Below are 13,339 nucleotides of genomic sequence, written 5' to 3'. Positions count from 1 at the left end.
GACACAACATTGCCCTTTCCGACCCAGACCCACAAAACCTCAGCAGAAGGAATCGTATAACCATGGATAATAGCTTAAGCGTGTTGCAGCAGATACCAACGGTACATGGAGCATGCCTATGCCGATAAGGAGGACTGAGGGAGGCGCTGGCTACCGTGTTACCATCCTTGACTCCAGTTATGGTGAAAAGCCGAGCAGTTCATCACAGCCAGTGAGTCGAGGGGAGAACCGATAAGAACTGCACTCTGTTTAACGAAAGCCACAAAGTAGCAACTTAAGGGAATTTCAAAGAACTGATAGGATAAAAGGGGAGACCAGCTGCAGAGGGATCGGGCACCACGTGGGTGCTTACTCTAGAGACTCTGGTGAATCCAGTGTTCGTTGATCCTGCTAATACCGAAGGGCTTGGCCGCAAAGGAATGTTCAAAGTTGTCATACATAGGTCTTGCAAAATCCTCTGTACAGTCGAAAGTCTTTGACCGACAGGTGATTGAGAAAGGCACAATTGATAAAGTTGATAACAGTGAACCCGGGGGAAGCCTGAAGTCCCTATGAATAGTGTGTTGACATAAGTGCACCCGACCGAGGGATGTCCACAATGTACTGTTTAGCAAAAGTTGACAAAGAGTGACCCCGGCAGAGGGAAGTCGACAGAAACGGGCGAAGCCTGAAGAATTGTTTAAAAGGACATTAAGATATGTGAACCAAGGGAAAAGCCATAGTGAACCTGAAAGCGGGAGGCCAAAAATTGAGAAGGGTCTGCACCCGGAAGCGGGGGAACCAGGGGTGAGCCATTATCATCCTAACTATTGTATAAAAGGAACATTTTTGTTTGTTATTTTCCGACCCTCGAAGGCAAGAGACTTTTTGCAAGAGAGAGAGATTTGGCCATCAAGGTTCTTGAAAGTTGAGAGCGGAACTGTCATCTCGTGCTGGGGAAGCCCAAGAAGTGTTCTGTGCTCAGAGGTACCACCTTATCCCGTGCACAAAACGTGGGGAAGGGAGACGCTGACTACTGCATCCTGACCCATTATTTGTGAACACTTCTTTCTTTCTTATGAATCCCATCACACACCCTTTTTGTAATTAAAGTAAGGAATGGTAGGTTTTTCATCTTAATATTGGCTCTTTAATTTGACACAATTCCACTAGGGCTGCCTTATTTTCATTTGATGGTCAAAACTTTCTCCCATCTTAGATTTCGTTTTAGATTAGGCGTTTATCTCACCCACTTTTGAAGTTTAATAAATACCCTTAAACTGTTATCACTTGTGTATGTCTTTACTGTTGCCACCATGAGTTCCTGACATCATGTACTGCTAGTTCTTTTGAGCTAGCATTTATTACTCCTGAGAATGCTCATTGAAATGATGCAGTGTATTTTGAAGTACACAGCTGGCAGGGACATTTGTGACCAAGTGCCACCTCCATGAATGGTTCCAGCATCTTCCCCTGCCTTGTGTCAGACATCCAGTTTCCTTCTCCTGGCGGGTGGGGGATTTGATTCCTTAAAAGAGGACCACTACAGACTCCTTCCTAGAGGGAATTGTATTTTTAAGGGACATTATCCAAAGTTCAGAGATGGATGAAAGTTGTAAATGCAGAGCATTTGTTTTTATTATCCAGACCTGTATCCCAAGTACCAACTCCAAGGAAAGCCATAAGGTTTTTGTAGCATTTCAGCGTTAGTTGGAATCCAAATGTAGGCATTCCCTGGCACTGGTGCGAAGTCATTGATATGCTTGTGTGACATGTGCACGTATCAAAGAAGAGGACCCTACGTTTTGCCATGCAGGGACTGGCACACACGGAATGCATTCACATTGCTCAGCAATGCAGTGAACATTTTCCCAGATCGTTCACTGTACGAGTACAAAGATAGCAGTTTGTGGCTGTGAATTGAGATTCAAAGGAGTATATTCAATTCACTTGTTTCAAGCACAATACTGGAAGAAAGAAGTAAACATTAAACAAGCAATAACGTAGAAGGCCACATAGCCTTAATGTTCCACAACCTTAATGTTCACAATTGTGAGAATCAGTAGTGTATAGGTTTTTTTTTAGAAGGCCCCTCATACCTTGGAAAAAGTAGAAGAAATGTTTTGACCACTATGTGCAGGCTGTGCATGGGCCATATTTCTCAAGTGAAAGAAAGAAGTGGTTATTATGGCCAAGATCAATTTGGGAATCTGCCTTCCTTTATCGAAGAAGAATCAACTAATATGAGTATGAGGAATGTATCAAAATGTTGGACAAACATCACTAGAAGACAGTCAGCATTATTTTGGAGCAACATCACGTTGGAAAGACAAAACGGAAGCTCAATGAGTCAGTGGGACAGTCATTTTGGAACAACCTCCAAGAACCGTTTTGGGACCAGTTAATGCTAGAATGCAATCCCAATGACTGCAAAGTAAGAGAAGCTCTACGGTCAAAGTGTGTTAACCAATTAGAGAAGAGATCTGATCCAGAAGGAAAGAAGGCAGGGAGTGTGCAATCCATGGACGTTCTAGCAGTGCAGGGTAAGAAAATAGAGAAGAAGAAACAATTTGTTAATTAGAAACCAGCACGCAAGAACATAACAGAGGGAGACGAAAGAAAAACCTTTTTTTTTGCTGTGACAATCTCTTCCATTTTGCAAACTGCGACAAATGCCAGGATCTAAAAGAGTTATGCAAGAAGTGCAACATGAGAGTACATTTCACAAATTGTTGTAGGAGCAGACTAGAGTCTGCCAACTGTGTCGATGAACTGTATGAGGAACTAGAAGAGTACACGTACATAGTAGAAGATGTATCAGAGTCAATCGGGGCCATAGAAGATGAGGATGTCAATGCTGAGAAACTCATGGCATTGATCAGGATTGAAGGGAAGGAGGTAGATATGGTGATCGATTCTGGATCCAAATACACACTGATGCCCAAAAAGAGTTTTGAGAAGCATCTATGCGGAAGAGTTCCTTTGAATGAGATTGATATAAAACCCATAGCATATGGCGGTAAACACATAGATCTGATAGGATGGTTTTGGACCGTCATGGAGTTTGAGGATAGGAGTATGAAGGGGAAGGTCTATGTATCAATCAAAGGACACATAAAAGTAATTAAAGGAAATTACCCATTGCTAAATTGGTCACATCAAAAAAGGTTAAGTTTAAAGTTGGATCCCAATGCTGAGGAAGCAGTATATTACTGTGATGGACGGAAAATAAAATTGGGAAATGCAGAGAACAAAACCAAAGGGGATGATATTCAGCATGAAGTTTTCAAAGATTAGTTAGGTTGTATAAAGTACATATAGTAAGGAACATTCCCATCAACTCTGGAAGTGAAGGCAGAGTTTGAATTAATGGAGAGAAAAGAAGCTATAGAAGGGGCAGAATAGTTGGAGTGGGTTTCACCTTTAGTAGTTGTGTGCAGGCCTAATGGCACGTTGATAGTTTACATTGGTTTAACATCATTGAACAAATCTATAGTACTGGATATACATCCTTTACCAAATATCACTGAAATGCTGAGAACCATCAACAAAGCTGACATGTATAGTACATTAGATCGGAAATCAGTGTACCACTAGATCAAACTACATCCATCATCTAGAAAATCTCCCTACTTTCATATCACTAAGGGGTTCTTTCAAGCAAGAGAATGCTATTTGGTTTGGTATCAGCAATTGAGTGTTTCCAGTGGATAATGTACAAACTCTTTCACAATGAAAAAGGTGTTTTGTGTTTCCAAGACAATGTCCTCCTGTATGCTAATGATTTAAAGGAACATAACGAAAGCTTAAGCAAAGTTTCTGAAGAGTGCAGCAATGATGCTCAGTAAAGAGAAATGCAAGTTCCATAATGAAGTCATAAAATATTTAGGTCATGAGTTATCAAAGTATGGAATTTAACCGAAGGAAGATTTGATCAGCAGCATCATCAGTTTTCCCAGCTTAAGTAATAAAGAACACATTGCTTTGTTTTTTTAAATGGCCAAATTCATCCCAGATCTTGACAGCAAGACCCACAATATGAGGAAATTAGTGAAGAAAGGGCTAAACTTTCAGTGGAACTCCATTTGTGAGTCAGAATAGTTTTTATCCGGCTGAAAAGAACATTTTCACTACAGACACCAGCAACCATGGACATGTTGGCGGTCAAATGGACAAACGACTAGTTTGAACTGTTTTTGTGGGGGGGGAGGTCAAGATTTACAGTTCATTTGACCACACACCCTTAAATGAGGGATATCACCAAGGGTCTGGATAAAGTCTTTTAGGATGAAGAAGTGGTTTACAGGACTGCAAGAATATACGTGTGATGTAGAGTAAGTGTGTCTGGTATTTTAAATAGGTGGCAGATTATCTTTCAAGGATGATCAGTGTTGACAGTCAGAATGAGGATGATGATGATGAACACATACTAGATATTGGTCAACATGTAGTGTCTTAGGAGGAATGAGCTGAAGCTATGGTATAGAGGTGAAGGACGTATTAGAGGGTGGACACAACAATGAATATATTTACGGAGAGGAACAGCTCCTCAATCTGTGAGAATGATCTTTGATGAACTGCATGTAGAGGGATTCATGGTGTTGAGAGGTGATAAGATATTTCCCCCGAAGGTGTGAGGAGTAAAAGTCTAAAGGTGGCACATGAGGGGCATCAAGGATGTCCAAAACAAAGCAATTGGTTAGGCAAGATTATTGGTGACCAGGGATGGCTGTGCAAGTGGAAAGGATAATTAGGGAGTGTAGTTTGTGTGAGAACCCCGACAAGGGATGTGTTGGCAGAACCAAGACAATGACATTGATGACAATTCCCTCCATACCGTGGGAATGGGTGGGGTTAGATGTTGCCCTGTGAGGAGTCAAGGGACTTTGAAATACTGCATTGTTTTAGCGGATATGCTATTGCGGTGGGTGGAAACATCCTTGGTGCAGAATATTTGTTCCAGAGACATTAAATATTTAGATACCATTTTTAAAAGGCAATGGTATCCTTCTATATTAGTGTCGGATAATGAAATACAGTTGGTGGTGAAAGCAAGCGTCCCCAAACAGCACGATCCTCCCCGCAATGAGAGACAATGAAGGACTCTCCCAAAATGGGAATAAGGCCAAGACAGAGTGCGAGTGAGCGTAAATGGGAGTTTATCAATCAGAATTGGGCATGCAAAGAACTCTGCAAACTCCGAGAGCGCTCTGTCTGACAATAGCAAAGACAGGCGTATATATTTACAAAAAACGTCATCAAAACCTACATACTATAGGGGGCACAAGTTCATTGGGATTGGGTGGCGACGACTAACTATAGGTGCTGCTGCGGTGTGGTTGGTCTTGGCTGGAGGACGTCACTGGTCACCCTCGTGGGTTGGGCTGGGCCTGGCAGGTCGGCTTGAGTTCATCCGGGCGGTGTTGGTGTGCCGAGGCGGCCTGTGGCAGAGATGAATGCCTTTCCTGACTTACTTGCCCTCTGCCATGCACCCCGCAGTCATTCAGTCATTTACAGTTCTATTCTTTTTAGTAAATCTTTCAATAGGTTAATGCAACACAGGAGGAATGCACCTTGTGAGGGGTCTGGAGATAATATATCGAGGCCTGGTTACTCGTGATCTGTTGACCGGGGACCGTAGGTCGAGGGGCTAAGCTTCGGGGACTGGGGCGGGTGGTACAGGTCTTTCTGTCTTGTTAGAAGTGGTTATGGATGTTTCGCTGTGTGTCGTCAAAGTGTTGGGTGTCCTGATTGCACAGGGCCATAAGTCTGAGACAGTCCGGTGGGTTGTGGGGTTTACGAGGGGGCTCTTGAGTTTAAACTAAGGTTTACTGCTGTGCTGTAAATAATGCAGGTGGCTGGCCGCGGCCTTGGGTGCTGCAGTGGGGCTACAAGTCTTTGAAGCGGCTCCAGTCAGGTCGGGGGAGGCGTGATAGCGCAGAGCGGGGCTCTGTTCTCATGTCTTGGCAGCCTTCTGAGGGAGGGAGGGGGATACATCGAGACTTTGTACGCTTTCACAAAGGTATCTCCCTCGTGTGTTGCCGAATATAGGTAAAGACATCGCAAACATTTGAATACTTTCTATAATACTTATTTAAAATCACGTCAAAACATGCATTTAACCTTTGCTGGGTGCGTTTCGATTATACCCAGTCCGAGCACCATTTTTGTACATTATATTCTAGCAGCTACAGTGTTTTAGTTACATGCATATACATTTGCAGTAAATGAGGTAGTGGTTAGATCAGTGGAGTACATAGAAAACGATCCACCCCTGTACGTGACGGTGGTAGCATATGAGGGGCTCAGACATTCACACATGATAAGTGCACTCTTGCGCATTCTTGACATGAGTTCATAGTATAGTTGCATCCGCTTTCTCGCGTACTCTAGCAGCATTAGTTTTAGTTATGGCGCGAAACCATGTGAGGTAGGCTGCCCAGTGATACATGCAACGAACAGATCCCTGGAGCGTCCCTTTAGCATTAGCATCCACCTGCAATGGTGCGGGCTCGCCATAGCTTATATCATGGGAGCATACTCTCTCATTTTAATACATTCTACAGGCGTGTATATTTTGTGGAAGAAAGAAATCATGCAAGAGGACTTGACATTCATATATACATATATATGTAAAGACTGTCTGCCATCAGAGGACCATTTTGCTGTTCATCTCATTATTCAGGCCTGCTGGCCGGGTCATGCTGATAGTGATGGTACACTGCGGGAGGTGAACTGTTACAATGTTAGCGTATTGCGCTAGCTCATGTCCGTCTTGTTCGTGGGAACGTGCTCGCAGCGGATCTGCCAGGGTGCTCCGGCAACAGGGATGTTCTCCAAGGGTGGGGGCCGCGCTACAGTGCGCTGAGCTCACACCATCTTTACCGGGCAAAGAATGGTTTTTGGGCCTAACTAAATTTGTGTTGTAATCAATACATGTGGGCATTCGATACATGTGGGCAATGTCTCCAGTGGGTGAGCCCTCCACCACCTGGGCCCGGGTGGCATGAGGGAACGCTCAATGGGCCATAGCCCTCACCTGGGGAAGAAACGCAGGCGAGAGGGGTCTCCTGGACCAGTCCTCCCCTACATTTCCCCCCTTTCGTTACTTAAGTAACAAATTCTTTAACTCCTCTATCCTCCTACACTCTGCTTCGTCCATCACCGCCTCATCCCATGCAGGAGTTCCTTTGATAGGCATCCATGCTCTGCACACCCCCCTTAAACTCTCACCTCTCCTGGCGTATTCATCTGGAGTACACGTAAGATATATGCACCCACCATCTCCTTCCAAATCTACCCATACTTCCTCGTACCATTCTAGTATGCGGGGCTCTTTGATGGTGGTGTGCCAAAGCTTATCTACAATATCCTTGTCGTGGTACATGGGCACCAGTTGGTACCTGGGTGTGTTGTCTACCCCTGTTTGTACTTGTGCTTCTTGCATCGTTTTTATTGTACCGTGTGAGTTGCCCATTGTCACCATCATCATTGCACCATTTGGTACTGCGTTAGCACAGACTCGAAGACCCACCTGGCATAGGCAGAAAATCAAAAGGAGGAACACCACAGCTGGCATCAAAAATTTCATCGTTGTTCCAAGCCATGAGGGGACCCAGGAGAAGAGGTTATCGAACCATGTACTATCTTCTGCTCCGCCTTCCATCTTCATTTTTTCTCCTAGGTTGTGGACTGCTTCGATCACATGGGACAGGGAGCCGTTTTCTGCGTCTTCAGAAGGTACGAAAGTGCAGCAGGCACTTCCTATTTTTCGGCAAACACCGCTGTCCATCGCCGTCAACAGGTCCAGGACATACCTGTTTTGCATGGTCATCAGTCGCAAGGCTCTTAGTTCGACCTTTATTATGTTAAAACCTTCTTCAGTGTCGTTCGCCAGCTGAATTAATTCCCAGCGTGTTATCTGGAGCCATTTTGCGTTAGCCCTTGCTTGGACACTTGATACGAGCGAGGCAAAGAATGTTTCTGCTGAGCTGAATAATCGATATTTGTCTGGGATCTGGGCCAATAGTTCTGATGATGCCTTCGATATATAGTTTGATGCTCGTCTGTTGCGGGTCAGCACCTCTTCCCTGCTTCCAGAAGACAGGACATACATTTGTGGTTCTGCAGTCGGTTGGCCCACACTCTGTTGTGTGCGGTCCTGTGTCCCTTTGCTTCCATCGGTGGCTTTCTGGTATCACCATTAGAGCTGAGTGCAGAGTGGCCATTGAGCAGCTGCCACTCCACGACGGGGGGAGGTGTAGGTATGCCTGGTTTCCACATACCCAATATGTGTCCATAAGGGCCGCAGTTCCTTTTCTTAGGTCTGGGATAGTGAGGGTTTTGTTGCACTTCTTGTTCGTCCCCATGGACGTTCTCCCCTCTCCTTTGAAACATAGTTCATAGTCTATTTCATTCTGCAACTTGAAAGGCTTTTCGATGGGCGTAACCCAGGTTAGTTTTGAAATGTGTTCTCTCCATACTGGTGTGCATGTTTCTTCTATCCATTGCAATTTCTCCGGTGCCACACCCCTCAGTGCTTCAGCTTTACACATTACTTCTTCATTCTTCCACTTGTTATCAGAAAAAAGTGTCCCTTCGATTGCAAAAAATGGTTCTTTCAGACATACAACCCCTGACGGTTTTGGGTAGCACGTTTTCTCGTTCTGCAGCATTTGAAAAGTCACTTCATGTGCCTGGAAGGTGTTCTTAATTCTGCACAACGTGAGATGAAGGAGACATTGGGCATCTATAATCGGCAACTCTTTGGGTAGCAGTACTTTGGGTGTACCTGATGCGTGAGGGATGAGGGAGCAAACGTAACAGCTCTTGTTTGTCGTTTGTTTAGCTGTGGCACTCATATCTGCATACCACTTATTTGTTTGGTGGGGGTGTCGTGGGTCTTCCATCTTATCTAGGCCTAGCCCATAATACTCATCATACTTCCTCCTCCCAGCTTCCCTCTTCCGTCTATTGTCCTTATTCCCCATATTCTTCCCGATTCCCTGGGCAAGAGACAAAATAGACCCCCCTTTCTCATTCCCGCCCCCCTTCACCCAGTCATCATATAATATTTCATGTGTTTCTCTCATTCGTTGATTCTGTATGGCCGTGGGGGCAGGTTGGCTGGTGGGGGTATTATACAACCAGGATATGGCAGAGGGGTCTCGGTCGTTTAAACTGTGAGCATTGTAATTAGACATCTCAGGTGGGGACAGTGTGTTGTTTTGTCTTTCACCTTTTGGCCCTCCATCGTGTGAGATGACAACATTGGGTGACGAAGTATAGTAGCCCCACACAAGTTTAGTTCCATCCCATATCAAAAAATCACCTTCCTTTGTAGTTGCGTTGACATTTGCAGTTGTATTGGTCCCAATGGTTGTGTTGCTCCCTCCCCCCTCGTTCATCTCGATAGAGATGAACGCTATGAACCAGTATGTAACCAGACCAAATAATAATGTAAAAAACAATACAATGCACGCAGATAGTCCACATTCACACGAATATATACATTTCACAGTTAACCATTCTCTAATTCTAGTAAATTTATCCGTTGCAGGCCGCCCGTTAGATGCCATGGAAGCTCCTGTTTTAAGATATAAAAGTGCATTGAGTGCATACATGTAAACATTTTGTTGGCACCATCAGTGCCAATATACATGTGACGGGGAATGGAAACGGGTGGGGATACGGGGAGGGGTATTCACAGACAAGGGTGTATACAAGCTCATAGTTTGACATTCCATTTAACATATGTATATGATATATTCATACTCAACAAGATCAAAGTTAAAACAAAATGTTCCCCCTTTTTTTTTTTCTTTCTTCATCTTTATCAGTTGTGCATTTCTTCAAATTCAATACCAGCACATACACGCAATTTCATATTCAGTCATTCTGCTCAGTTGCGGCGTTTGCTGTTGTCTGTGCCTCCCCATCTACCTCCTCTTGTACGTTTCTATATGCCTTCCGTACATCGGTCAAGTGCACCCAGTACCTCAACCCTTTGACCTTTACCGCCGTAGGCGTGCAAAATATTACTTCATATGGGCCATGGAATCGTGGTGCATTCCACCGACGCACAAAACTTCTGACATATATCCAGTCGCCTGGCATTAGCTGTAGTCGTTGCCCTGGCTCCGTGACAGTGCCTGTTATATTTCCCTCTTCTCTAGTGAAGGGTGGGGACAATTGCTTTGCTATCACGCGCGCTGCCCTTGTCAGTTTCTTTAAATAGTCTGTGAACTCATCTCCCAATATCGCGGCGCTTCTGTGAGCGTCTGAGTGTTCGCGCAGCGGTGAATGTGCGGTGTTCATCCGTCTCCCAGTCACGATCTCGTGCGGGGACAAATGGTGGTCTTTGCTTGGCTGGGTTCGTAACTCAAATAGCGCAAGCGGTAGGCAGTAAATCCAATTCTTTTTTAATGAGAAGCATAGTTTTGATAACCTGCCCTTCAACAGTCCGTTCATCTTTTCCACTACGCCATTACTTTGAGGATGATAAATTGAGCATAATTTATGTTTTATTCCCAGCAATGTGGTCACTTCCTTAAAAAGCTCATTCACAAAATGAGTGCCATTGTCTGAGCGGATCACGTCACAAATTCCCCAGCGCGGGAATACTTCCCTTACTAGGAACTTGGCGGCGCTCTTGGCATCGGGCCGCGCGCAGGGTCCTGCTTCCACCCACCTTGAAAATGGGCACACGACCACAATCATGTACCGTGCACCATTACACCTTTCCCCCATGTCTGCATAATCTATGTGCAGTTCCTTGAATGGGCCAATGGGTTTAGGGATTGTTCCCCGGAGAGTGCGTAATGTCATCCCTGAATTGTATATTTGGCATGTTGTACATTCCATTGCCAATCGAGACACATGCTCCTGAAGACAGGGCACGAACCATTCTTCCTGTATTTCTGCTGCGATGTGTTGTTTGGTGTTATGTGCAGGGAAGTGTAGCTGTTGAAATGCAATCTCTAGTAGCTGAATTGGCATTACCACCTTCCCCGAGTTATTTTGCCTCCACAGCAGGTCTGTTCCTGACTTGCTGCACCCTCGCTTTGTCCACAATAGTTTTTCCTCTGCACTGGCTCCTTCCTGTAATTCTATTATTTGGGGTATGGGCAGGATATTATATCCCTCTGGGGGCTCTTCGTTTGTTTTGTCCTTAAGCATGTACTAACCTGTGTCATTTTTCTGAAAATAGGAAGCCTCCTTGGCGGCCGCGGCCGCTGCCGCGTTCCCTAAAGACACAACATCTGTGTTGGACGTATGTGCTTGGCACTTTACTATTGCTACTGCAGTGGGGTTTTGCAGGGCCTCAATTAACTCTTTTAACAATTCTGCATGCTGTACAGGTGTTCCATCTGCCCTCCTAAAGCCCCTCCGCCCCCATCTTGCTAGTCCTCCATGTACTGTCGTTGTCATGTAAGCTGAGTCTGTGTATATCGTCACTGCACAACCCTTTGCTGCATGTAGTGCTTCTATGAGTGCAATCAGTTCTGCTGCCTGCGCGGAGTAATGTGGTGGGAGACGATATTGTACCAGTGTTTCATACTCACCGTCTTCTATCCTCACCACTGCCATGCCAACGTGTTTTTCTCCCGTGTCCGCGCCAATTGATGCGGACCCATCCACAAAGTACACTTCCCCTTCGCTTAGAGCATTCTCACACACCACTGTCTCCTCCCCGCTTCCTCCTGTGTAGGTTGCGCAATCGTGGTTCTGCATGTCTTCGAGCGTGCATGCTTCTGTAATGAATGTGGCGGGGTTCACTGTCTTGCATCTTACTATATGGATGTTGGCACTGGACAGTATAACCTCGTAGGCGGTCGCCCGCTGTGTGGTCAGTGTGCTTTTTGATCTCTCGAGTATTGCAAATAATGAATGTTCCACAAACAATGTCACAGGGCAACCCATTACTATTGTGGCACTTTTCTCAATCGCGAACGCGGCTGCAGCGAGTGATTGCTCGCACGCGAAATGGCCCTGCATCACGGCATCTAAAGTGCCACTATAGTAAGCCAATGGCTTGTGTCCTAAAGATGTTTTTTGTGTCAGGACTGCTGTCATCAGTGTTTCCTTGCAGTGTGAGAATAGGTAAAACTCGCGTCCATAATCGGGGTTTTCCAGTACTGGGGCGCTTGAAATCAACTCTTTTAGTGTTTGGAAGGAGGAACTCATCTCTTCTGTCCATTCCATCTTCCTGTTCTCCTGTTGGGCCACCTTTAATGCTTGTAATAAGGGCCTGGTGTATGCCGCATAATCTAATATCCATGCTCGGCAATAATTGCACATTCCCAAAAATTTCTGCATGTCTTTTACTGTTGTGGGTTCTTGTACTGATCTTATGGCTTCTACCCTGTCTGGTATTATTCTTTTCCCATCTCTTGAAATCAGCTGTCCTAGGTACAGGACCTCTGTCAGACAGTACTGTAGCTTTCCCTTGTCCACTTTGTACCCCTTGTTGGCCAGCAAGGTCAACAATGTTACGGAGTCTGTTCTGCATGTCTCTTCGTTTCGTGCGCAGACTAATAAATCGTCTACGTACTGAATAATGGTGTTCTCAACTAATAGGTTTCCTAGGTCTTCATGTAATACGCGATTGAAGATGCTCGGGCTCTCGCAGTAACCCTGTGGTAATCTGCAATGTTCATACCTTTTACCCCCCAGTGTGAAGGCGGTAAGGTATCTACTCTCTTCAGCCAGGGGTATAGAGAAAAATGCGTTTTTCAAATCCACTACTGTGAAATGTGATGCCTCTTTCGGGATGCTGCATAGTATTGATGCGGGGTTCGGGACTAGAGGGAACTCCTTCTGAATTACATCATTGAGGGGGCGTAGGTCTTGTATCATCCTCCACGACCCCCCTTTTGCTTTTTTGATCGGATAAATGCACGTGTTACATGGGGAGTTTGAAGGCACTATTATCCCTTGTGCTAGTAGGGCATTTATTGTCTCTTTTATCCCTTCTTCAGCTTCACGAGACAGAGGATACTGTTTGACTCGTGGTAAAATTGCTCCTTGCTTTAGCTTTATTACCACAGGTTGTACCCCATGCAACAGTCCCACATCATGGGGGCCTGTTGTCCATAAGTTGTTTGGTACGAGCCTCATGTCGTCATCAAAAAACGACGGTGGTGCTCCTACCACTGTCATCAATTGGACGGGAGTCTCCCTGGCTTGTATTAAAATATCACAGGGCATCGCTATTTCCATCACTATTTCACCATCACCTTCTGAGTCTGAAAAAAGATCCTCATCTGTCACCTCTCGCAGGGCGATGTTGGCGTTTGTGCATAGCACTGTGCGCCATTCACACCCTTCCTCGTCCACTCCGATCACAGCTATTCTTTTT

General features: G+C 45.1%; 1 protein-coding gene across 1 annotated transcript in view; it reads left to right on the top strand.

Annotated features, from left to right (window-relative positions):
• DNAAF11 (dynein axonemal assembly factor 11) overlaps window positions 1–13,339 on the top strand; it is a 408,750-nt gene that overhangs the window by 104,137 nt on the left and 291,274 nt on the right. The window lies entirely within an intron of this gene.

This window comes from Ambystoma mexicanum, chromosome 5q (assembly GCF_040938575.1).
Source record: "Ambystoma mexicanum isolate Mex_15411 chromosome 5q, UKY_AmexF1_1, whole genome shotgun sequence".
In the NCBI taxonomy this organism is placed as follows: Eukaryota; Metazoa; Chordata; class Amphibia; order Caudata; family Ambystomatidae; genus Ambystoma; species Ambystoma mexicanum.
The sequence above is the reverse complement of the archived record's forward strand: the minus strand, read 5'-3'. Positions and strand labels throughout refer to the sequence as shown.